At 40.7% G+C, this 23,777-nt stretch overlaps 1 long non-coding RNA gene across 2 annotated transcripts in view; it reads left to right on the forward strand.

The window, feature by feature from the left end:
• The window catches only part of LOC123932310, a 326,366-nt gene that overhangs the window by 149,747 nt on the left and 152,842 nt on the right, over window positions 1-23,777 (forward strand). The window lies entirely within an intron of this gene.

Below are 23,777 nucleotides of genomic sequence, written 5' to 3' on the forward strand. Positions count from 1 at the left end.
GGATCCAGTTGTGGCTCAGATTTCTGGTAATGAGAGCAGGGCAATTCATTATTCTTTTTTATTAATTTTAGCTTCGGGTACATATCCCAAACCACCCCAGACTATGGGTGGCAGGCATTTCCTTCCTAGGTAAAATGAGGGAGAAACTAAGCTGGCCAAGGCCCAGATGTGCATAAGCTGTGACAAGCTTGCTGGGGGCCCAGTCCACAGGGTGAACTTGACCGACATTGAAAGGAGGCAGAAAAGTATCACAGTTAAGACAGGAGCTCTAGGGCAGTGGTTGTAAATAAGAGGTGATTTTGTACCCCAGTCCCAGGACAAATGCAACAAAATCTGGAGACATTTCTGGTGGTTACAACTTGGCAGTGGTTGGGGGTTGTGCTCGTGGCATCTGATGAGCAGAGTCCAAGGCCAATGCTAAGTCCTCCAAGTCCCAGGCCAGCACCCCAGCAAGGGATTAGCCAGTTCAAAGTGTCTGAGCTTGAGAACTTTTGCCCTAGAGTCTAAAACACTGAGTTCACATCCCAGCTTTGCTCTTTTATGGCTGTAGGACCACTGGGCAAATTTCCTGACCTCTCTGAGCCTCAGAGGTTTCTCTTCTGTCAGATGGTAATCATGATAAAGTACTCTTTCGGTTGGCATTCTGTCAAACCTGGCATAGGCGAGGGTTTGAAAATATATTCTATTTTTATTTCTCCATGACTGTATTATTATTATTATTTTTTTTTTTTTTCAGAGAAAGAGAGCAGGGGGAGGAGGGGCAGAGGAAGAGAGAGAGAGAGAGAGAGAATCCCAAGTCAACTCCACACTAAGCACGGAGCCCAATGGGGGCTCGGCATTTGAACCCTGAGATCACACACCACCTGAGCTGAAACCAAGAGTCAAGACATTCAACTGACTGAGCCATCCAGGTGCCCCTAATGTATTTTTATTTTTTGCATGATTAGGAACAATCACATACATTTCTTTTCTTTCTTTCTATTTTTTAAAGTAAGCTGTACACCCAGTGTGGGGTTTGAACTCATGATCCCGAGATTAAGCATTGCATGCTCGCTCTACCAACTGAGCCAGTCCGGTACCCCCTCTCTCAATGTATTTTAAATGAAAATGCAAATTGCCTCCATTTGTGGGGAAACCTTAACTTTTAGATTTCAGTTCCAAATCCAAATCTTATTTTCTCCTTAAATTAAGGCATAATGGAAGGATACAAAATACACAATCCAGTCTATAAAAGAGAAAGATTTGGCAATAATTGACTTTTCGTTTGGTGTGGCTAAGTAATGTTAAAGATCCATTCTCTTTTGATTCACTAACAGGAGAAAATCAATTATGAATGATATGTTTTCCAGCCTCTACACGGATCCAAGTCAGAAATCTAGTAATATTTGCTTTAATTCAAAAAGTTAAAAAAAAAAAACACCCAGGTTTTTTTTTTGTTTGTTTGTTTTTTTTTTTAAAACACCCAGGTTTTGAATGGGCAAAGAAAGCATTTTCAAAATGCTTAAGAGAGTAGAAGAAAACGGAACTATAAATCATATACTGATATTTCTCTGTGTGATACTAATATGTAATATCAGGGTAAGTAAATATGACCGCTATACAAAATGTAACATTTATTTGAATAAAGTAATCAATTTGGACTTCTGACATGTTTACACAAAAACTTTCCTTAAACTGTTATTTAAAATCAGAAGTGTTTTGGTATTCCATAGAAATAGTGTGCTAATGCTTTATGTCAACTGAAAATACTGTCTCCAGATAAACTGATAGGTGAAAATCATGACCTTCTGAGATATCTTAAAGCCACAGCACTCACTTCCTTGGGCTAGTTCTTACGTAATAGACTAAAGAGAACGCTCTTTTGGTCATTCTGTAGATATTTACTGAGTGCTCATTACGTGTATCTCCTGGGGTGGGTGCTGGGGATATACCATGTTTTGGAACACGCAAATGGTCAGGAGATAGCCCAGCACCGTGAGCGAGGACTCTACATTTTAGATTCAGAGAGAGGTGGCTTGACTTCAGACTAACCCATGTTTTCGCTGGTGACTCTTTGGCCACCTCTTCAGCTTATTGGAGGCTCAGTTTTCTCATCTGATAAATAGGCTGAGAGAGGTTTTTCTTCCCATTTTGTTGAAAACAGAAATGCTGGTAAAAAGCACTGAGCAGGTGGGGTGCCTGGGTGGCTCAGTGAGCTAAGCCTCTGGCCTTCAGCTTAGGTCATGATCTCAGGGTCCTGGGATGGAGCCCCGCTTCGGGCTCTCTGCTCAGCGGGGAGCCTGCTTCCCCCTCTCTCTCTCTGCCTGCCTCTCTGCCTACTTGTGATCTCTGTCTGTCAAATAAATAAATAAATAAATCTTAAAAAAAAAAAAAAAGCACTGATCAGGGAACTCTCTATTTACTAAGAAAATTGCTCAGAATGGCTAACTGTATTATTATAAGGGCCACAGTGTTATTTTTACAGCCCAGAAATGGCCCATTTTTGGAAAATGGAGGATGTTTTCCTGCACCACGGAGAATTTAAAAAGTATTACAAATGAGAGGCTGAATAAGCCCTATTTCTTACAATAATGTGTATAAGCTTACCAAAAGGAGCCAGCTGTCACAAAACTATCCGGGGTTGTTGTTGTTGTTGTTGTTGTTGTTTTAATTCTTAAACTTCTTGTGGCCAGCTGGATGCTTAGTCCATAGCTGGACAATCTTCTCTACACTGCATTTTTTACATATTTTCCTTAGACATGAGAAGTCTTACGAAACAAATCTTTCAGTGCGCACACACTCAGAGCTGGTTTCTAACTTCTGATCAATGTATTTTTCATAGGCCGCTAGCTAGTGACAAAATTCTAAATGGTTTAGAATAGAAAAAGCACAAATGGCAAATAGCCCTCACTGGCTTTCTTATTAGGAAATGTTTCTTGTGAAAAATACACGAGAAACATGAAAAGAGGAATATAAAAAAACTCCCCTCTAATTGCAATGACCAGACATAGTTTGTCTTTTCTGTGCGTGCCCATGCATGTGGGTATACACATACAGCATTTGTTACTATACTGAAACAGAGGTCAGCAACCTCTTTCCATAAAGGGCCAGATAGGAAATATGTCAGACTTTGGGGGTCATGGCATCTCCATCACAACTATTCGATTCTGTTGTGGTGGCGAGAAAGCAAACAGAGACGATCATGTGCCTGGATTAAATGAATGTGGCTGGACTCTCTGCCTTGTGAGCTGGATTTCTCACCCAGCCCACAGTTTGCTGACTCCTTAGAATAAATGATTAAGCGTAATTATACTATAGTGTCATCACTAATTATATTTTATTACATTTATAAGGAAAAATGATAACTTTCCAATCCTGTAGAAGATGTTTTGAATTTATTTTAAATTTTATTTTCTTTAAGTAGTCTCCATACCCCAGTATGGGGCTTGAACTCATGACCTGAGTATCAAGAGTCACCTGCTCCACCCCTGGAGTCAACCAGGTGCCCCGTTCTGTAGATTTCCTAAAGGGATGTCATGTTAGTGCAAAGTTTGAGGAACGCAATGTCAACAAACAACAAACAAGCATTCAAGAAAAGCAGTTTTCTGGAGGTCAATAAAAGAGGCAAGGACTCTTGATATTGCTCATTAGTAAGTGTGCCCTTGTGTTGCAACCACTCTCCCCTGAATTCCTCGTGTGGCTGGGGGAGAAGCATTCCCGTGGAACGCCGGGAAACACTGCCGGTTCCTCCTGGCTATGAGAGTCTGTGTATTACATGAATAGTGTGAATCCAACTCTTGCTGCAGCTGCTCCCAAGATCCTGTAACTTTCTCAAATAATAGCATCATTTGTTACTAGGTCGTTCAAATGGGGGGAAAGAAGTCCTTGAATCGATTGCTTTGTGTTTAATTCCATTGAAACATAGAGGCAGGGGTTATAGGTTGGGCTCTGGAGGAAGCTAACGCAGGGTCAATTATTAGCATTTAGGAGGTTTATTAGGAAGTGCTCTTGGGATCAACACCTGTGGACAGGGGTGGGACAAACGCTGGATGGGACACAGAGAGAAGTGGACTGTATTGCATTCTCAGCAAAGGCCTCAGTGGACCCCATTGAAAGCTCTAGAGATGGGGAGGTCCCACAACATCATCCTGAGTTGGAGAGAGAGGGCCTGGCCTTTATAAACTCATGTTAACCCGTTATTGGCAGAGGCCAGTCCTGCAGTGGCAAGGCAGCTTCCCTTAGTGGTCTTTTCCCAAAGGGGGCGGACAACCAAGGGCTGCTCCTACCTGTACTGCCAGCAGCTGGGAGAGGAAGTCCTTCACTCCCGAGGGAGTCTATGAGTGGCACATCAGGGCATCTACTATCTCATGGGCTAACTCCAGATGAGAAACTTGCCCAAGTCAATATGGTGCTCTTAGTCTGAAAAACCAATATAGTAATTTTGGGGGGCAATGTGGAATTTTAACTCTGGTTTAATTAAGCCAGTCGTTCAGTCATCCGGTGAGTATGAAGACCAGCAAACTCTCTACGTTCAAGGTACTGTCAAGGTCATGTAAGTGAGGTACAAAAACAAATTTAAGACATGGGTCTTGTCCTTGGGGAGCTTACAGTCTCCCTGTAGGATGCAGAAATTTCAGATACAAGGTAAAACAGTAACAGTATTGGGGATGATATAGCAATTCTTGGGCCACCCAACCCAAGTGCCCGCAGAAGCATTCCCATTTTACTTTTCTGTGCCACTACCCTTTACAAGTTTATTAATAAATGGCATGAGTAATAATCATGGCTCAGTTTCTGCTGCAGGGAAACCTGGGGTCATACATAGATTGGAGATGTGTGGCAAGACTTTGAGATTGGTATCATGGCCAGGATTTATTATCTCCAGTAGACACTTCGTTATCTAAAGTCCCCTGTGCCAGCTAATCTAGCTTTCAATACTGTGACCTATAATCTTCATTGGGGTATCACTTTTTTCTTTCCCCAAGGGTTGTATATATTTTACCAGCATATTATAATACATTGCAGATATTACTCAAGGGCCACATTGAATAAGAATACTGTATTAAAAACATACTTTGACTCACAAATGGAATACAGCTTCAACTCATTTTCACCTGCAAGTTAAAAATGAGATCCCTGTACAATTAAAAAGCCAAAGAGGGGCTTTATACTGGCAGCTGGAGGGTTGTGGACCAAGTTCCGGATTATGAAAGAGTGTTTGTAGAATTCAAATAAGAGCAAAAAGGATCTCATTCAGAACAGATAAAATGCCCGAATAACCACTTCTGTGTGACAAGTATGCAGGACATATATAACTACATGAAGTTTTATAGTTTTTAGGAAATACTGGACATCAAATATCATTTTACCCACAAAGACAGTTCTGTATCAATGGCTTTATTTACTCATTCATTTATTCACTCATTCTGTCTTTCAATACAGGGCTGCTGTATTGCCCATCACCGGGCAGCACCACTGATATCATTGTCTATATGGATGCTGCCCCTGGAGGTGGGCAGTACACAGCCTGCACACCTGTATTCTGTAGCCCCAATTCAACAATATGTACAGGGTGAGTATGTACCAGGCATCGTGCTGGGCACTGAAAGCAAAGTGGTGAGCAAGGCAGAGTTAGACCTTGCCCTCATGGAGCCTTATTTAGATAAAGTCAGACAAAAACAAGTAACTACAAACACCCAATAAATACAAATTGAGGTAAGTCCTATGGACTATAGGAATAGGATAGGAACAGGGAGACCTAGGCTGGGGGTAAGAAATTCTGAGGAAGCAACATTTCAGCTGAAACCTGAAAGGCAAGTATGTTTGTGGACGTGAAAACTGAGATAGGGAAGGATATTTCGGGGAGAGGGAACAACGAGCAGATCAGGAAGGAGTACGAGATAGCCCAGGAATGGAACTAGACCAGTACAGATGGGGCACAGAAAGGGGAGGGGGAGGAGACGCGGCTGGAGCTGCAGACAGGGAACAGACCTTACAGAGCTTGGATGGGTGTGTTGAGAATTTTGATCTTCATCTTAAGAAATATTGGAAGACAGGTGTTCTGTGTGGAAGAGTGACCTTTAACAAGATCGTGCGTCCTTATTATAGAGAAGACATTTGACACGGACAAGCATACATATGGTTGACAGTATGGGGGCTGTTTCAGTAACATGAGTGAGAGATGATGGTGGCTTGTCTAGGGTAATGCCAGAGAAGATGAGAAGAAGTCGACAGATCAAAGAGATTGTCAAATGAAGTACCTTCGCCTAATTTCATCCTGCTTTTGCTAACCAGTACCACCGAAGTATTTTGACTTCTGAGTGAAATATCAGCTCTTATGAGTGACGCTGTGAGAAGCAAAATTATTTGATGTTGACATCAAAGACCATTGCAGTCAAGTGCTGGGCTTGCCTGTTAGTATGCCATGTAGCCAATAAAACAGTCATTCCCCTTTTATTTACCAGAAGCCTATCTGACAGCCTAAAATTTAATCCCTTCCGGGAAATGTAGTACTGACTCATTTGGACTTGTGGTGAGAATTCAGAGAGACAATACATAACGGAAGCATTTAGCGCCGTGCTGCTGTGCTGGGATTATTGTTAGCGTCTCTTTACTACCGCTGCTAGTCATGCATATGTTAGAGCTTTAGGGGAAGAACGAATCACATCCTTTTCCCTCTAAATTGAGAACCAAAATTTAAGAAAATAGATACAGGAGTGAAGCCAAGAGAGAGGAAAATACTTGTTTTATTACCGATATCGCTCATTTCAAGAAGATGGATTGGCTTTTCCATCCACCTCTGCCAAATCTCGCAACCGGTACAGCTCACCCAAAGAAAGCCGTGTACCTGCAAACAGAAATTGCTTGTTTGCTCCATCAGAGACAGAGAAGGTGTGAGCAAAGCATGGATCCTGTCCCTGTCCCAGGGATGCTTCCATCATGGCAGAATAGAACAGAACACTCTCAGGTCTCAGGTGAGTCGTAGAGCAGAGGAGTTGAGATGGTAGGGTTAGATGTGTGAGTGCAGCTGCTCACGCCATTCATTAGCCGAGCAGCAAACCCTGTCTTTCCATGTTCCTGTGACAGTCTCCTCCTCTGTCAGAAGGGGATGGCAATAGGAGCACGTCCCAGGACTGTCACGAGGATTGAACAGATGAAGACTGCTGTGCGGCACAGAGAAACTCTAGTAATAGATGTTTGTCACTGTCAGGACCTAAAACAAGAGTACAGAATACAGAAAGCCTGGCACCCCTACGTTTTTCCAGTCACTTCTTCCCAAGGAGAAGAGCAAATGAGGAGCAAATACTTCTGAAAGAGAAGTGGTCCCACGCGTGTTGAACCCTAAGCAGAAGGGTGTAAGATTTACCTCCCATATATCCCATCACTTGACACTGCTGGGTTTGAATCTATCCCATCCCTGTAGGTCCCTGTTGCCACCTGGAGAGAAGGGACTATCAGATGCATCACAGACCCTTCCCATAACATAGAGTCACAAACTGTGCTTTGTATCCAGTCAGCACTCAATCAATGCATGATGGGTTTGAATAAAAGCATCTTCCTCTGAGAGATTTTTGTTTTTTGTTTTTGTTTTTTAAGATTTTATTTACTTATTTGACAGACAGAGATCACAAGCAGGCAGAGAGGGAAGCGGGGAGTGGGGGAAGCAGACTCCCCGCCCAGCAGAAAGCCCAGTGCAGGGCTCAATCCCAGGACCCCGGGATCATGACCCAAAATGAAGGCAGAGGCTTTAACCCACTGAGCCACCCAGGTGCCTCATATTTTTGTTTCTGATATGGTAAACTGTGAAGGGCTAATTTCCCAGTGGCAAAATACAGGACCTCAACAGGAAGAGTGAGTTCCCACTTGTTTGCTCCCTTTCTTCAAAACTATCCAGGCTTCTGGAGCCTGATTTTCAGGACCACCCTGAAACTGTAGGATATCTGACATGGACAAAATTTTTTTTTTTTTTTTTTTTTTTTTTTTTTTTTTTTTTTTTTTGCATAGGGAAAACACTTCTTACATTTATCTTCCTCATGTCTGCTTTTCCCCTAATTTAGAATTACTGGACTTATATGGCTAAAACAGAAACAAAGAATTAGAAAAAGTTTCTTGTAAGATGAACACCTGGATTTATTTGTTCCCTTCATTTGGATGCTTACAAATCAGGTTTAGCTAAATATACACATAGAGGAAGGATTAAGTAAAATACAGGATAAACAACTAGGCAATATAGTGTGAGGCCAATAAATATGAAGATAGTGTAGCTATGTAGAAAACAGTCACAAATTAATATTCAGTAAAGTAGAGCACCAAATTGAAGGCATACTATGATTCTAATATAACACATTTCCTTCATTGTACTTGTTACTCTCTGAAACTTTTTGTTTGTTATTATCTGCCTCCTTCAACTGCAATGTATGTTCAATGAGATTTTGTCTATTTTTTTGGTCTCAATAATCCCATGGCCTTGTGGCAGGGTTTGGCCAACTGTAGCCAGCTGGCCAAATCTGACATGCTGCCCGTTTTGTAAATAAAGTTTTATTGGAACACCATCAAACATGTTTCCTTATTGTCTGGGGCCTCCTTTGCCCTGCAATGGCTTACCTGAGCAGTTGTAACTGAGCCTGGGTGGCCCCCAACATCTCAATCTTTTACTATGTGGCCCATCATGGAAAATGTTTGCTGATCAATGGCCTAAACCACTGACTGACACATGTTAGTGCCTAATAAAACTTGCAGAATGAATGAGTGAATAAATGAATACACATAAATAAAGAGAGGAAGAAAACGCAGATAAAGAAAAACGTGTATAAGAGGGATAAAATTATGCTTGAAATTTTTTTCTTTTGAAATCCTGTCCTGTTTAACAATGGCATTCTTTAAAACAAAAAGAAAAGCAAATTTTTAAATGTAATTCTACCATCTTTGTGGATCATTGGAGAATAGAGTTTTGAGGTCTGTGGCTCAGGAATGGGTGCAATTCTAGATTATTGAGCTATTCACTCATGTTTTCATTTTTAGTTCAAAAGCAAAGCGCCCTCATTACTAATTATCCTTCTAATTGTGAGTTAACAGTGGGGAAAGCCAGTCCGTGGGGATTACTCGAGAGGCCACACCACAGCAGACTCTGTGGGTTGTTCAAACATGAATGGAACAGAGCCGACTTGTGTAGTAATGTAAATAATATTTACCAAACTGGTCATTCATCAGAATTAGATTGATCCAAGGCCCCCATGAGGCTTGGTTATCTCAGTCTGTACTCCAGACATACCATTTACCTGATAACTCACAGAGCCCCCAGGCCAGCTCCATCTTCTTTAGCTGCGTTTCTTTTATACTGGCCTTCAAAAAGAGTCTTCTTTGTTTAAAAATGTATGTGTTAACCAAGAAAAGAGCGATAAGCATATACTTTTTTAAAGGATCAAGCAAAAAAAAAAAAAAAGAGAAAGGACATTTTGTTTGTTTCACACAGGATGAAAATTGGTCTCACTCACTGACTCCATCCATCTCCATGCTCCCGCGAATCTAGTTGGCATTTTTATAACTATTTGCTCATTTGCTTAACACTCCTTCAGGGGCCTTTCCAACTAGTAGCACAAGCCAAAAGAGGAAAAGCAATCTATTCACCAAAAGGATGCATTTTTAAAGGACATCTTGCATACTCCATTGCACAAAGAAACAATGGTAATCAGAGCTCTGGAACATTAATTTTTCATAGGCAAAATATTCATCTTTAATGCACATGGCCATAGGTTCAAAAAGTAATGTTAAGCTTGTGTATGTTGGCTGGAGTGATGCTATTCAAGACTTCCTCCTAGTTCCCTATTGCACAGGAGTTTTATCCAACAGTGTTCTGTGTTTTCCTTTGCATTTCAGCGTCCGGGAATCAAATGTAATTGAAATTGCATGCTGGATTTTGGTAGAGGCATGGGTTTGTGCGAATGTACATGCATTTACATCCCTAATTACCAGTAGTGGCATTTTCTCTAAAGTAACTCAACAACAAGGTGCAAATTATTTGACCATTTTTTGCAAAAAGTCAGTACAAGATCACAATGCCCAAGCAAGAGCCTCAGTTACCTGAGTGACCTCACTAAATATGGCCGCCCCATCCCTCTTCAAGCTCCCATTTATAATTAATCATTAAAATGGCTACATTAAGCAGAATCTAATTATGATGAAGGCACAACTTGCCTCTTTGGGAGAGAGAATTGAAATGCTTCTTAAGCTGGGGGAGATTCAGCTCTTGGTAAAGTTTCACTTCAGAATTGACCTTTCTTGAGTGGAGAAGGGAGATGTCTTTGACCAAACAGAAAAGACAGCAGCCCCAGTAAAATAACACCAATGTATACAGATGCACAGAGAATGAAGGCACCAAGTGAGACGGAATGCCAAAGACATACAGAAAGTCACACCAACAGAAACGGAGTAGGAAGGCTATTTGTGAATCTGCTTTATAAAGTACATATTTACTTAGGCCACTAACATATCTTTCTACACAATTTCAAATGTAGGATATCACATAAGCCTCTCTTTGCTCTATATCTAAAGCTACAGGAAGTTCAGCAGCCGTGTACTCTGGTTTTATTAGGTTGAGTATATCCAGATGATTTTAATAAAGTTTTAAAAGGACATTAGTTTCCTGCTCTTTCAATGAAAACCACTTGCAAGATGAATTTAAAGCAATAGATCTACTTCTTGTCAACACACGCCCCTTTTATGCAAATATGCCACTCTTTTATAACAGCCAACAAAACAACACACACACACATAATCATCAACGGCATGCGACATGGAAGAAAAATGTCATTGTCATAAATGTTTAAAGATGAAGAAATGGAGAGTGTTGGGTGCCATGTTTGCCATCCAGATTCCTCATCCAGAAATGAGGTTCCTATTACCTCAGTGGTGGTAAGCTCAGAGTCTTGACCCTGGAGTCCCTTTCTGGGAAGTGTTAGCCAAATAGTGTCCTGTCCTAAGGGATTCTCTAGGGATGGCTCACAATCCAATGACTGGGCAATATGTGTATGTGGATGGGAGGGAAGGGAGAGGGACATGAAGGGCTGGCTCTCTGACATCAGGTGACCTGAGAGCCATCCCAGCAGGGAGCGACTGATGCCTTGCTGAGATTTTAGCATCTCCTGGGGCCCAGTTCTGCTTCTGCATTCCCCCATAGGGTTTCACCTAGAGAGCATTGCATGCAAATCTCCACCTAGGAGCCGATTTCCTAGGGAGCCCAACCTAAGATAATGAAGAATATTCCTTCCCAATCTCTCCTTGATTTTATTTTTAACTTGTTATTATGGAAATATGCAAGCATACACAAAAGTCAAGGAAATAATCTAACTCATTCGCCTTATCAACATCTTGCTATTCCTGCTTCACTTACCCCTTTTTTAAGAACTGCATTCTTTTAAAGTAAAACATTTTACCCATAAATATTTCACTAAGTATCTAACAGATGAAGATTTTTCTAAAATCACAATGGAGATTTTTCTAAAACCACAATGCTATTATAACATAAAATTAACATATAAAATAATTTCTCAAAACCATCTAAAACCCAGTCTGTGTCCAATATTTCACTATTATTTACATTTTTTTTTCTTTTACAGGGCACAGTGATTTGTGAATTTTTATTCCCACTTCCAGAACTCACCTTTAGGTCATCATGACTCCTCACCAATATGCCTACCCTGACCTTCTATCTGCTCTTCATGTCTGCCCCTCACCTCCTTCTAAGGAAACCTTTCCCACCATTATCAAGCCAATTTTCCTAATGTTCATCTCTGTTAATATTTCCCACAGCAAACAGCATTATTTCTCTTAAGTGTGGCCTATGGAACATTAGTCTGTCAACTGCTTTTTAAGAAAGGAAAAAATAAATGGATGTTCTCTGGTCAAATAAACCTGAGAAATGCTTTGAGTTTTATTCCCTCATAAAGCACATCAACCTAGTCCAGGCTCTGGGCAGTACTGTGGTCAACTGCCTGTCAAACCTTTTAATCCAGCATTTTCCAAACCTATTTGACCATAGAACACTGTTGAACCCCGGCTGACATCCAACAGAGACGGTGCTCTGTGGAGCACCTCTGGGAACTGCTGGTTTCCTAGAAGGCTGACACAGCCACATCCTCCAAGTACTAGGTCTAGAGTTCTTGTTCCACTTTTCTTCTTTCGTCCTTTGGTTCCCTCCACCATAGATAGTCTTTTTGTTGAAATCTATCACATGCTTGAAATCCTAAATTCTCCAAGAAGCCTTCCACAAATCCCCAACCAGAGTCAACCTTTTCTTTCTCTGAGTTCTCAGAGTACCTGTACATGGCAGCCATAGAAGCCTCAGGCTCTTCTGAATCATTGTTTTGCAGGTTACTAGCAACAGGAGTTTCTCATTTCAAAAATGGGAAATATGTAGCGTTTGCCACAATAGAATTATGTTATGGGTTAAACAAAAAGGAAGAATGTGGGTACAATTAAATTAAGATATTAAAGGCAAGGACTGTATAGAATTCATCTTTGTAGTTTCTTGTGAGTCTTGCACAGTTTTGAATACCAACGATCTTTATTTATGTTTGTAGAATTGTTACATTCAGGGGCACCTGGGTGGCTCAGTGGGTTAAGCCTCTGCCTTCGGCTCAGGTCATGATCTCAGGGTCCTAGGATCAAGCCCTGCATTGGGCTCTCTGCTCAGCGGGGAGTCTGCTTCCCCCTCTCTCTCTGCCTGCCTCTCTGCCTACTTGTGATCTCTCTCTCTGTCAAATAAATAAATAAAATCTTTAAAAAAATAAAAAAAAATAAAGAATTGTTACTTTCAACTGTTAATAGAGATTGTGAGTGACACATTACGTTCATAACATATTGATGAGATAAATTATTTGTGCTTGTGGAGGGGAGTTCTGTGTTTTAGGGCATGATCATTCATCCTATTTTGTGCCCTTATAAACTGGATGGGCTTTAGAAGGTCACTTATCCTTGTCTGGAGCTCAGTATCCCAATGTGTAACATTTAAGGGACTGTGTTAAGTCAATAAGACTCTCAAAATTCTTTAAACATGGGGTGCCTGCATAACTTAGTAGGTTAAGTGTCCAACTCTTGGTTTTGGCTCAGGTCATGACCTCAGAGTCATTTAGATGAAGTCCCATGTGGGAGTGGCTGGGGATTCTTTTTCCCTCTGCCTCTCCCCTGCTCACACATGTTCTCTCGCTTTCTAAAGTAAATAAACAAATCTTAAAAAAAAATTCTTTTATACCACCAAGAAACTTCAAAAATTAGTTATCCTATGATTTGAGATACTTAAAAAAAAAAGAGCAAACAGCGCTAGTTGAAGTAATAATCAATCGTGTTCCTATTTTTTCTAATGAAAATGATATTTTAAAAATCTGATGATTTTGCTTGCTTACTCAGTCTTACTACAAATGAGTTTTCCCCTGGGACTTCTCTAATATTGAACCACAGCACTTAGAGATAGACTGTGGCCTTGAGTGATATGGAAGGAACATAGGTGATGGGTAAACATCATCTAGACAGATAAGGCAATGAGAGAATGGGGTAGGAAAAGTGATCTGGGCAGAAGGAACTGGTATATAGGTGCCAAAACAAGCAAGATCCAAGCAAATGTGGTCCTCTGGGGGAACTCTGTGTATGTTTGTGTGTGCCCACGTTTGAGAAGAGCATACACTTATATACCAGGTAACGGCATAACAGTTACTTCTAATTACGTGTTGGGGTCAAAAAAGTTTGCTCAACATGACTCCAGACTTCTGGAAGCTCTCTTAAAAAGGCCTGCTCTGAGTCACCATAGGAGCCCGGTGGTAGACATTAACAAAGCAGCACAAATCCATCTCTCCCACTAAAACACGGGGTTCAAGGGAGCATGTCCTGTTGCTGTTACGTAAGACTCTACTGATAAGTGCAAGTTGAAAGAAGGACTTCCCTCACAAGCCCAGCAACAGACTGCTTCAGAGAGATGTATAGGCTTAATGCATCTCCTGTTGGACAGGGGCAGCTCTGGGCCGTGTCTGTGCTGCTAGATATTTGTGGTCTCCTCAACTTCCTGTGGCTCAGTCACTTTTTGTGCTCTGCATCTACCATGGGAGAGCCGGACCCGCCATCTGTGCTGGGAACTTCAAAGATGTGTTTTGGTTTACATTCTGTTACAATGAACTCAATGCAAATTGTTTTTATGTTTTTTTTTTTTTTAATTGTTATTTTACTTGTTTTTGGAAGGGGGAGAATAAGGGGATTGAACTAGTACTGTGTTGGCCTGACTGGGCAAAAAAAAAAAAAAGAAAGAAGAAGAAGAAGAAGATCAACAGATGTTAGTTTTGATTCATTGTTTTCTTCTGTGGGAATGTAGTTTTTTTTTTACTATTTTTCACATTCTATTTGGATCCAGATTTTTCTTGGTAGGGGAAAATGCTAAATTTCCATTTAGATAAATTCACTTTAACAGTGGCAACTTGCCATAGACTCCTCCTTTCTTGCCTTATTTTTTTCAAAATAGCAGGCACTTCCTCGAGGTTCAGGCTAAGCTGAACTTTACTGAATGGTCTTCAAAGGTCAAGTGAAAGGCACTATTTCTCACGGAGGCGAAGGCTCTCAACCAGAGTGTAGAGTGAACCAGAAGAGAACCTTACCATGAATTGAATCCCATTCCTACTGATTTTTCTGGTAAGGCAGTCAAGCTTAAGAGAAGTGACATGAATTGCCATGCTCACTGGTGACAGAGCTAGACCTAGGACCAAGCTCAGGAAAACCACACAAGGCTCTTCCCATTTGGCCTCACTGCCTCTTTAAATGCTTGGCAATAGCTTCTCTAAGCCGGAAGTTTCATGGAAAACACTAGCCATGCTAATCAGATAAAACTCAATATACACTGTTACTGGCAAGCAAATTTCCAAAGTAATTAATGTTGGACATTTTATTTATTGGTTAATTAAGTTTATTATTACAGTTGGAATCTCCAGAGAAAATTGCTAGTTTATTAAGGGTTTTTACTGTGTTAGATAATAAGGTAGAAGGAGGGTCCCTAAGAATCGTCAGGGTTTCTGATATTTAGAATTTTTTTTTCTGTTGGAATTATAATTATTGGAAGTATGTAAATTATAATCAGAAGAATTATCCAAATCACCACTGGAAGTTCTAATTGAGGAAGGAAATTTCCTAATAATTTAGACCAGAGTTTCTTAACATCAGCCCTATGAACAGTTTGGACCCGAGAATTCCTTGTTATGGGAGGCTAACCTATGGTTGTACGATGTTTAGCAACAGTCCTGGCCCCCTGCCCCATAGATGCCAGTAACACCCCCTACCAGTTGTCATAACCCAAATTGTCTCCAGACCCTGCCAAACGCCCCCTGGAGGGGGGAGGGGTGTGTGAAACTACCCCTACTTGAGAATCACTAATTTAGACAAGAATGGATGTTTAAAATTAAGGACCTTGCTCATTTCATAAAAGAGAGAGGCAGAGAGACAGGCTAGGAGAGAGGGGTATTATTCCTTCTGATTATAAATTTAATAAACACTTATATTTATAAAATACTGAACCATGTTATTTAAATAATACCAGATTACCTCAAGGTCAGTCTCTGCACGTTGTCAAAAATGAAGAATGTCATAAGCCTGAGGGGCACCTGAGTTACTTAGTTGGTTAAGCATCTGCCTTCGGCTCATGTCATGGTCCAGGGTCCTGGAATCTAGCCCTGCATCAGGCTCCCTGCTCATCTGGGAGCCTGCTTTTCCCTCTCCCTCTGCCTTTCCCCCCAGCTTGTGCACTCCTACTCTCTCTCTCTCAGATAAATAAATAAAATCTTAAAAAAAAAAGAACGTCACAAGCCTGATATCCCCAAATCAGTATAGCTTGTCCCCAATGTCTCCCTAAGAGGTGGAGGGACAGCAAATGCAGGTCCTGGCTGTGACTCGCCAAAATCCCTCTTGGACCACATATTAATTCTCTCATCAGAGGAGGTGCTCTTTCACATTCTCTCTTCTCCCTCAAAGTCAACCCCAAACTCCAGCTCTCTCTGGCCTTCCCATCTCCTCTTGCTGTCCCTGCTTCAGGATCCACCGACTCTGTCCTTCCATGCGTGATTCTTGGTCTTCTGGGTCTAGAGCCACATAACCTCTTACCATGTGGCCTCCTGACCTACTGCCTAGAACCACGCTACAAAAGAACCGGAGTCCAGGCGAACACTGAATCATCCTTGGAATGTTCTGAGCTGAGAGAAAGCTTGAAACTTTTATACAAGACTGTTTTTATCCTGATCGTACAAGAAAGAAGAAAATAATCAGCAATTCCCCAACTCACAAACAAATCTGGTGCCTGTCTAGGCAGGTGGGGTTGACTCCTGCAGCTAAAAAGAGAGCATCAAGAGGAAACTACGCATTCCCCAGTCATGGAGGGAAACTAAAATGACTCAACCTTTCCTTCCATCCTTTTTCCCATTGAATGATGAGGCTGACTACAGGATGTTTCAGTTTTCCATGGGACCATCATCATCCTTGTTGCCATCCTCATCATTTATTACATACTTCCTACGTGCCCCAGTGTAAACATTTGCAAGAATGCAATACTTAACTCTCTTTACAACTGTTAACACGGGTATTATTAATATTTCCAGTCGGTTGGAGAGGAAACTGAATCTCACAGTGGTTACGGTAGCTCTCCAGGATGACATAGCTATAAACTTTTCATTTCTAAGTGTAAGAAAAATTCCCTTGTTCAAGAATGGCTTACTTCACTTGGTCCTTTGCCGTGTCTTTGAACCCGCACTGTGGTGGGTGGCCAAGTGAGGAACATCATGTGGCCATTGTGTCTTCCAACAAAGGTCCCTGGATGACAGCTAGAGGAGAGCTGTTCAAGGAGGGTCAGTAAGAAACACTTTGCCCAGGATTTCTATTGTGAAAACATAACCAAATAGTCCTCCCCCTGCATGTTAGCCATGCCTGCTCTAGCTTTGATTGAATATGTCTTGTGGTCTTGCTACTCGAAATAAACTCCCCAGGCCTACGGCATCAATGGCACCTGGAAACTTGTAAGAAATGTAGCCCCCTGGGCCACACTGGAGACCTACCAAAGGGTATCCCAGGTTATTTGAATACAGGGTCCTCAAGGATTTCGGAAGGTGGTCCCAGTACAAAATGTCCATGGTCCAGTGGTTCTCAAACTTGGGCATATATCCAGGTTCTCTTGGAGGGCTTGAGAAAATACAAATTGCTGGGCTTCCCCAATGCCCTAGGGTTTTAGGTTTGGTAGGTATGGGGTGGGGTCCCAGAATTCGGATTTCTGAGAAGTTCCCAAGTGGGCTGGGGGGCCACACTTGGTGAACCACTGTTACAGCCAAATACACTGAGAAGCTGCTAAAAGTTAAACCAAATTAAATGATTGGTTTTCTAACAGGTCTCAGAGCTGTTAATGTGCTAATACTTGGTTTCCCAAATTCTTGGCCCATTTAAACTATTCTGGGTGGGGTGGGGGGGCAGGACAAAACATCACTATAGATGAGTGTTCTACAAAAAGAACTATGGAAACCACTGCTCTGCAAACAATAAAATCTAGCAATTTTGACCCCCCCCCCCAAAAAAGTAGCTGAATGTAGTAAAATAACCACTTCGGTCGCGTGAAGGGTAGCCTTGGTTTTGGTAGTGTCAGCACAGCTGTTGTGTCTTGCAGCAAATGAGTAACACATTTCTCCAAGGGATTTCTACAGGTTCCAAATAAGTGATAAATTATTGAGATTCACATAACATAGATCAGAAATTAAAAGAGACAAAAAAAATCTTCAACAACATTTGAATTGCTGCTTCATCTGCTCTATTGAAATCCAAGCCAAGAATAAAACATTGATTAAATAGAGAGCATTGACATTTTACTCCTGTGGTGCTGGATACCAGCCTAGACAAAGAGCCGGTTAAACTCGAAAGACAAAGAGCCCTTTTGTGAGGCAGTAAGTTCATCTGGGAGAAATATTAAGTGAACTCTCAAAGGAGAGAGTTCTCCAACATCTTTACCTACAACACTCATTGAGAGGGAATACGTAAAATCACATTCAGAATATATGGGGGAAGGAGAATGAAGGAATTTATTAAAGGATGGAATTGGAGGATACACAAAACATAGCTTTTGCCTTCAGGGATGGAAATGTGTATTAGAAAATGAAAATCAACCAAAATGAACAATAAGGGACGAGCAAGAAGATCCATTCTTCTGAGAAACAAAACATGAAATGTCCATTGTCTCATATTCTCTATGGCTTGGAAATACAGCAGTGGACAAAGTAGACATTTTCTCTCAAAGATCATACACGGTAATGAGGAGTACAGGTTAAAAATAATAAACAGTAAAAAAAAAAAATAATAAACAGTAAATCAAATAAGGGCGTTGTTTGAAAATAAACAAGGAGGGGCGCCTGGGTGGCTCAGTGGGTTAAGCCGCTGCCTTCGGCTCAGGTCATGATCTCGGGGTCCGGGGATCGAGCCCCACATCAGGCTCTCTGCTCAACAGGGAGCCTGCTTCCCTCTCTCTCTCTCTCTCTGCTTGCCTCTCTGTCTACTTGTGATCTCTCTCTGTCAAATAAATTAAAAAAAAAGAAAATAAACAAGGAGAGGAGACAGAAAATAAGAGGGATTGGGTAGATGTGCTTTTCAAAGCATGCTCGGGGAAAACTGCTGATGATTTGTTTGGGCTAAGGAAAAAGAGAATGGAAGTAATGACCCACATAAATGTTTGGGTAAGAAGCATTCAGAAATCCAGAACAGAGTATGAAAAGGACAAGAATCAGGAAGGAAACAGGTATTCATGGAACTGAAAGGAGATGACAGTAAATGAATACTTGCCTTGCACAAATGACCTCACGGAGTCACCTGTGAATGTAGCCAGTTGGAATGGGTTGGGTGGGTGATGGTGTTCAAGATCAAGTTAGACTTTGGTCTCCTGATTTTGACCATTCCACTCAGCCCCCAAATGCTACCACTTGGTTTCTGCTATGTTAATACGGAACAAATAATCATGTGACTGTGTCCAGTTCTACCTGGAGAGTCGTGTGTAGCATTAGTAACTTATTCTTGCTAAAGTGTTCTTTTATATCCCCAGCCTGTGGGTAAGAGTTATTCCTTAACATGAATACTAAGTTCAAGTTTGGGCAAACACCTGCATCACTTCAAAGTTGCTCTACAACTTCAAATCCTTAAGGTAGTTTACATCTCTTTATAGTAGAACCACCATGAGAATGAATTAATAGGGAACACTCAGTCAATGATGGCCCAAGTTCTTTATCCCTGCTACACACTACTGTAAAAGACTTTCCGATGAATAGAGGTATTAAGTAGATCTAAAATATAAATAAATGATTGGTTGCCGTATTCACCAAGTTACAGATAAAGATTTCTTAACCCAAGACTTACAAATATATACAGATATACAAATATATCTGGAATTGATTTTGTTGGAATTCAGATTTTAGAAAGTGAATATGCAGATTACATTTGTGTTATTTAATACAAAAGCACTCAGAAAAATCCCAAAAGTTTGGAATTAATTATCAAATTGTTTTACTCAAGTATCACAGAATAGTCATTCTGGAAAAACAAAGAAGGCTGGCAAGTGAATTCAACAAAAGCCACACAGCTCAGATTTGCAAAGAGAAAGCATTGATCTCCCCTTCTGTGATTTTCAGTTCTATGAACCTAAGCACTTGCCTTCTAAATTCAGATCCTTGAAATAGAAACTCTCCCACTGTCAATAGTGGAACATGGGCCGTGGGGTTGCTTCATCACTCAGAAGCCTCAAATATTATGTTTGCTCTGTGCTTTAAAGTGGCATCAAGTTCTTTGAGGCTGGCTGAAATCATTTGAGGCAGAGGCAAAAGTCTGCTTTTCCTTTCCTTTCTGTAAGATGGCAAGATTGTGTAATCATATCCCAGCTAAATCTGGCTTGTGTTGTTAGAGGAATTATCTCCTCATTAAAAACAAATCTTAATAGGCCTAATTTGAAGGCTGCTTTTGTCTGTAACTTGATCAAGAGGGTAATGACTGTGAGCCACGCTAAATAGAGGGAGAGTAAAAGAAAGTCAGAAACGTTAAACAGTGCAGATCACAGTCACATTAGAGCGCTTTTGATATGCAAATGAAGCACACAAGGCCAAAAAAAAAAAAGAAACGGGCTTGTTTTTATTTCATTTCTTGATACTATCCTTAGGGCATCCAGGAAAACCCAAGTCTTTAAGAAATGACTTGGTTTGAGAAACATGTAATTGTTATTTTCTGAGTTTTGGTTGTTTTCAGGTGCAAAATGGGAATACTAATGTCTGTAATTATGAGAGGGTAGCTATAAGGCTTAAATGAATTAATTTAAAGGAATACTTGTAATAAACCAAATAATAGCATGCGACTCATGAGTTAACTAGTTAATTAAACACATGAATTAATACACATGAAGCATTTAGAACAGTGTCTGGGTTTCTAATCCATCCAGCACATAGTTACTGATAGCCCTTACTCTAAGCTTTAGCTATTTTTATTGGTGGTGATATTATTATTATTAGCATTTTTTCCTATTCTGTATGAACTAGAGTGCAGTCATAGACACAGAGAATTTGGAAACGGAACAAACTTTAGGGTGATGTTTTCAGAACTGTATTCCATGAATACCCACTGTTACCTAATAGGTCTTCTCTGACTGGTGACTTTTGGGGAATTCCAGAATTTAAATAAAATCAAGACCATTTCTGTGATTTCAGGTCCTGGGATTGAGCCCCCAATCAGGCTCTGCGCTAGCAGGGAGTCTCTGGTTCTCCCTCTACCCCTTCCCCTGCTTATGCATATGTGTGCACACGGCACCCGTTCTCTCTCTCTCTCTCAAATAAATAAAATCTTTTTAAAAAAGATCAAGACCATTTCACCACAGAGATTTCAGACCCTTTAAGATGTCGGCAATGTGAATCTCAAAGAGCATGATGTTCTATTCAGCCTTGCCTAAATGTATTTGACCTCAAACCCATTTCTCACAGAATGTCTTGTAACCCCTTGAGAAACATTAGTTCTTAAAGAAAATTATGGATGACAATTCAATGATGCCCACAGGAAAAATGACTTCTCCTAAGCCCTCTGCTCGTTAAGGGCAGAGTCTGGGCTTAAGCCTGGGTCTCCTGGACTGATGCCAATTATTGATAAAGAGTGTTTTAAAAGATCCCATATAGGGAAGGGAGATCTGATGGCCAGACTTCTCTTTAAGAGTTTTCCAGTGGAAGTTGCTCTATAATGCTTTTCTGTAAGCAATGCTACAAAGCTCTCTATACTTTGAACCAGCCCTGAAACAAATCATTTCCCCTTTTAGATCACATGGCGAAGAGACAGGACTGTTAACCATTACTGGCAGGGTGGGAGACTGGTCTAGGCTTGGGGTCCTTGAATTGTGCTGCAGGAATTTCTCACATAGGAAACCTCCTTAGGGCCCCCAGACTGATGCTACTCAGTCAGGCTAAGAGTGCTATAGTGGGCCATGGATCAGGCTTGTCAGGGAACTTCCTCGAACCAGTCCACAATGAAGTAAGTATAGACATTGTGAGTCAACATTTGAAAAATTTTATAATAATTTGCAGAGGAATTTTGTGTCTATGCACATATTAATCTAAGTAGCAGTTTTTTAAAAAAATAGAGCTTGTATTTGTATACCTTTTCAATATTTCATTTCTCTAGTAATATATTTTTATTGCATTTTATCAAAGCATCAATCCAGGGCAGATTAAATATTAAAAAAATAAATAAAACTTGCCCTTTACCTTAGATAGTTTGAGAGACTGTTTCTCAGAAGTAATGGCCCAGACCTGCTGTGTCAGCATCACTTGAGAACTTGTTAGAAATACAAATCTTGGTTCCACTCCAGACCTACTGCATTGGAAATTCTGGGGTAGGACCCAGCAATCTTTATTTTAACTAATGCTTTGGGTGATTAATATGCACACAAAATTTTAGAATACATACACACATATATACATATACAGACATATATATATACATATGAGAGAAAGAGAGACAGAGAGAGATCCCAAACTCTGGAGTGCAAAGATAACATGACATTATTTCTCTATAATCAAAATAATTTATACTCCTAACCACCCACTTACTCAGGTTGGAAGTAATTTCAATGTCAGTTAAGATTAGGTTCAGTTATGCGTAATGGAAACATCACCCCCCAAAACAGTGGCCTCATCAATAAGCAGACTTTTGGGGAAAAAGCCAAGCAGCAAGGGTGTTTTTGTTTTCTGCTCTACCATCCAAATCCTCTGAAACAAGAGGACACAGAGACCTGCCTACCTTTTTTATTTTATTATTTTTTTAAAGATTTTACTTATTCATTTATTTATTTCGCGAGAGAACATGCATGGGGGGAGGCGCTGGAAGGGATAGGAGAGACAGAGTCTCCAGCAGACTCCTGGCTGACCATGGAGGCTGACACAGGGTCCAATCCCACGATCCTGAGATCATGACCTGAGCTGAAACCAAGAGTCGGACACTTAACCCACTCAGTCACCCAGGTGCCATCCCAACCTTTTTTAATAGAAGAGGAAAACATCAGGGAGGAACCAAAACAAGACTCAAGAATACTCTTCTGCCGTATCAACGATGATATTTAATCATCCCGTGTGGTAACCTCGGAGCCAGACCAACACCTAGGAAGTCTAGGGCCTACTCTGGATATGCTGGAGTTCTTTCTGCATCAGATAGTGTTCCCCCCTTTTAACTATTGTCTGCTGAGGTCTTTAAAACTCCCTTCACAGGTTTTAGGATCCAAATTATTTCTTTCTTACTGGCCTGTCTAGGATTCCCTCACTTGTCATAGATTTTTATTTTCTTGATGCATTTCTTTGTTGCTGGAACCCTCGAGCAAAAAAGGTGGGTGGAAGCACATTTTACCAATTCATTTCCAGGCCTCTGGTATTGAAGTCAATCCCTAATTGAAAAACTAGTCTCCAGGGGCCACTAATTAGCTCTGGAGATTGATGCTTCGTGCAAAATTTAGAGTCTTTCTGGCCTGCCACATTTTCGTAGACTCCTTTTTTCATTCTTTCTAGTTTGTAGCTAAGGAGTTCATACTTTCATTGGTCTGGGCTGCTAGGAACAAGGCTTCTATAGAAATATTTTTGAAAATATAGGTAAAACATTGGCAACTTTGGAATGAATTGTCATACATTTCCCAATGTCTCCTACTGTCTCTGAATGTATTATGTAACTTTTAAAAATGTATTAGATAATTATGTATTTGTCATATATTCATTTAGTTGTAAGGTTTTCAAAAAGCTATATTCAGAAGACTGAATTTGATTTATTCCTGTTTCTTTTCCAGTGTTACCTCAGTTCCATTATATGAATCTTCCCCTTTTGTTTCAGAATTAAAAAATCCTCAGAAAATACAGGCTTTCTGGATTTAGGCATCTTTTTTTTTTTTTTTAAGATTTTATTTATTTATTTATTTGACAGCGAGAGAGAGAGAGAGAGAGAGAGATCACAAGTAGGCAGAGAGGCAGGCAGAGAGAAAGAGAGAGGGAAGCAGGCTCCCTGCCGGGCAGAGAGCAGAGAGCCCAATGTGGGACTCAATCCCAGGACCCTGAGATCATGACCTGAGCCGAAAGCAGCAGCTTAACCCACTGAGCCACCCAGATGCCCTGGATTTAGGCATCTTGAAGCTGATTTTTCTCCCGTCCCTGTTTATTTCTCTAACAAAAATTTTCAGGAAAAAAAGCTAGAAAGAAAGTGGGTATCTTAGCAAATTAAATATTATAACTATTATATTACTTACCCTG

This window comes from Meles meles, chromosome 20, assembly GCF_922984935.1.
Source record: "Meles meles chromosome 20, mMelMel3.1 paternal haplotype, whole genome shotgun sequence".
NCBI lineage: Eukaryota > Metazoa > Chordata > Mammalia > Carnivora > Mustelidae > Meles > Meles meles.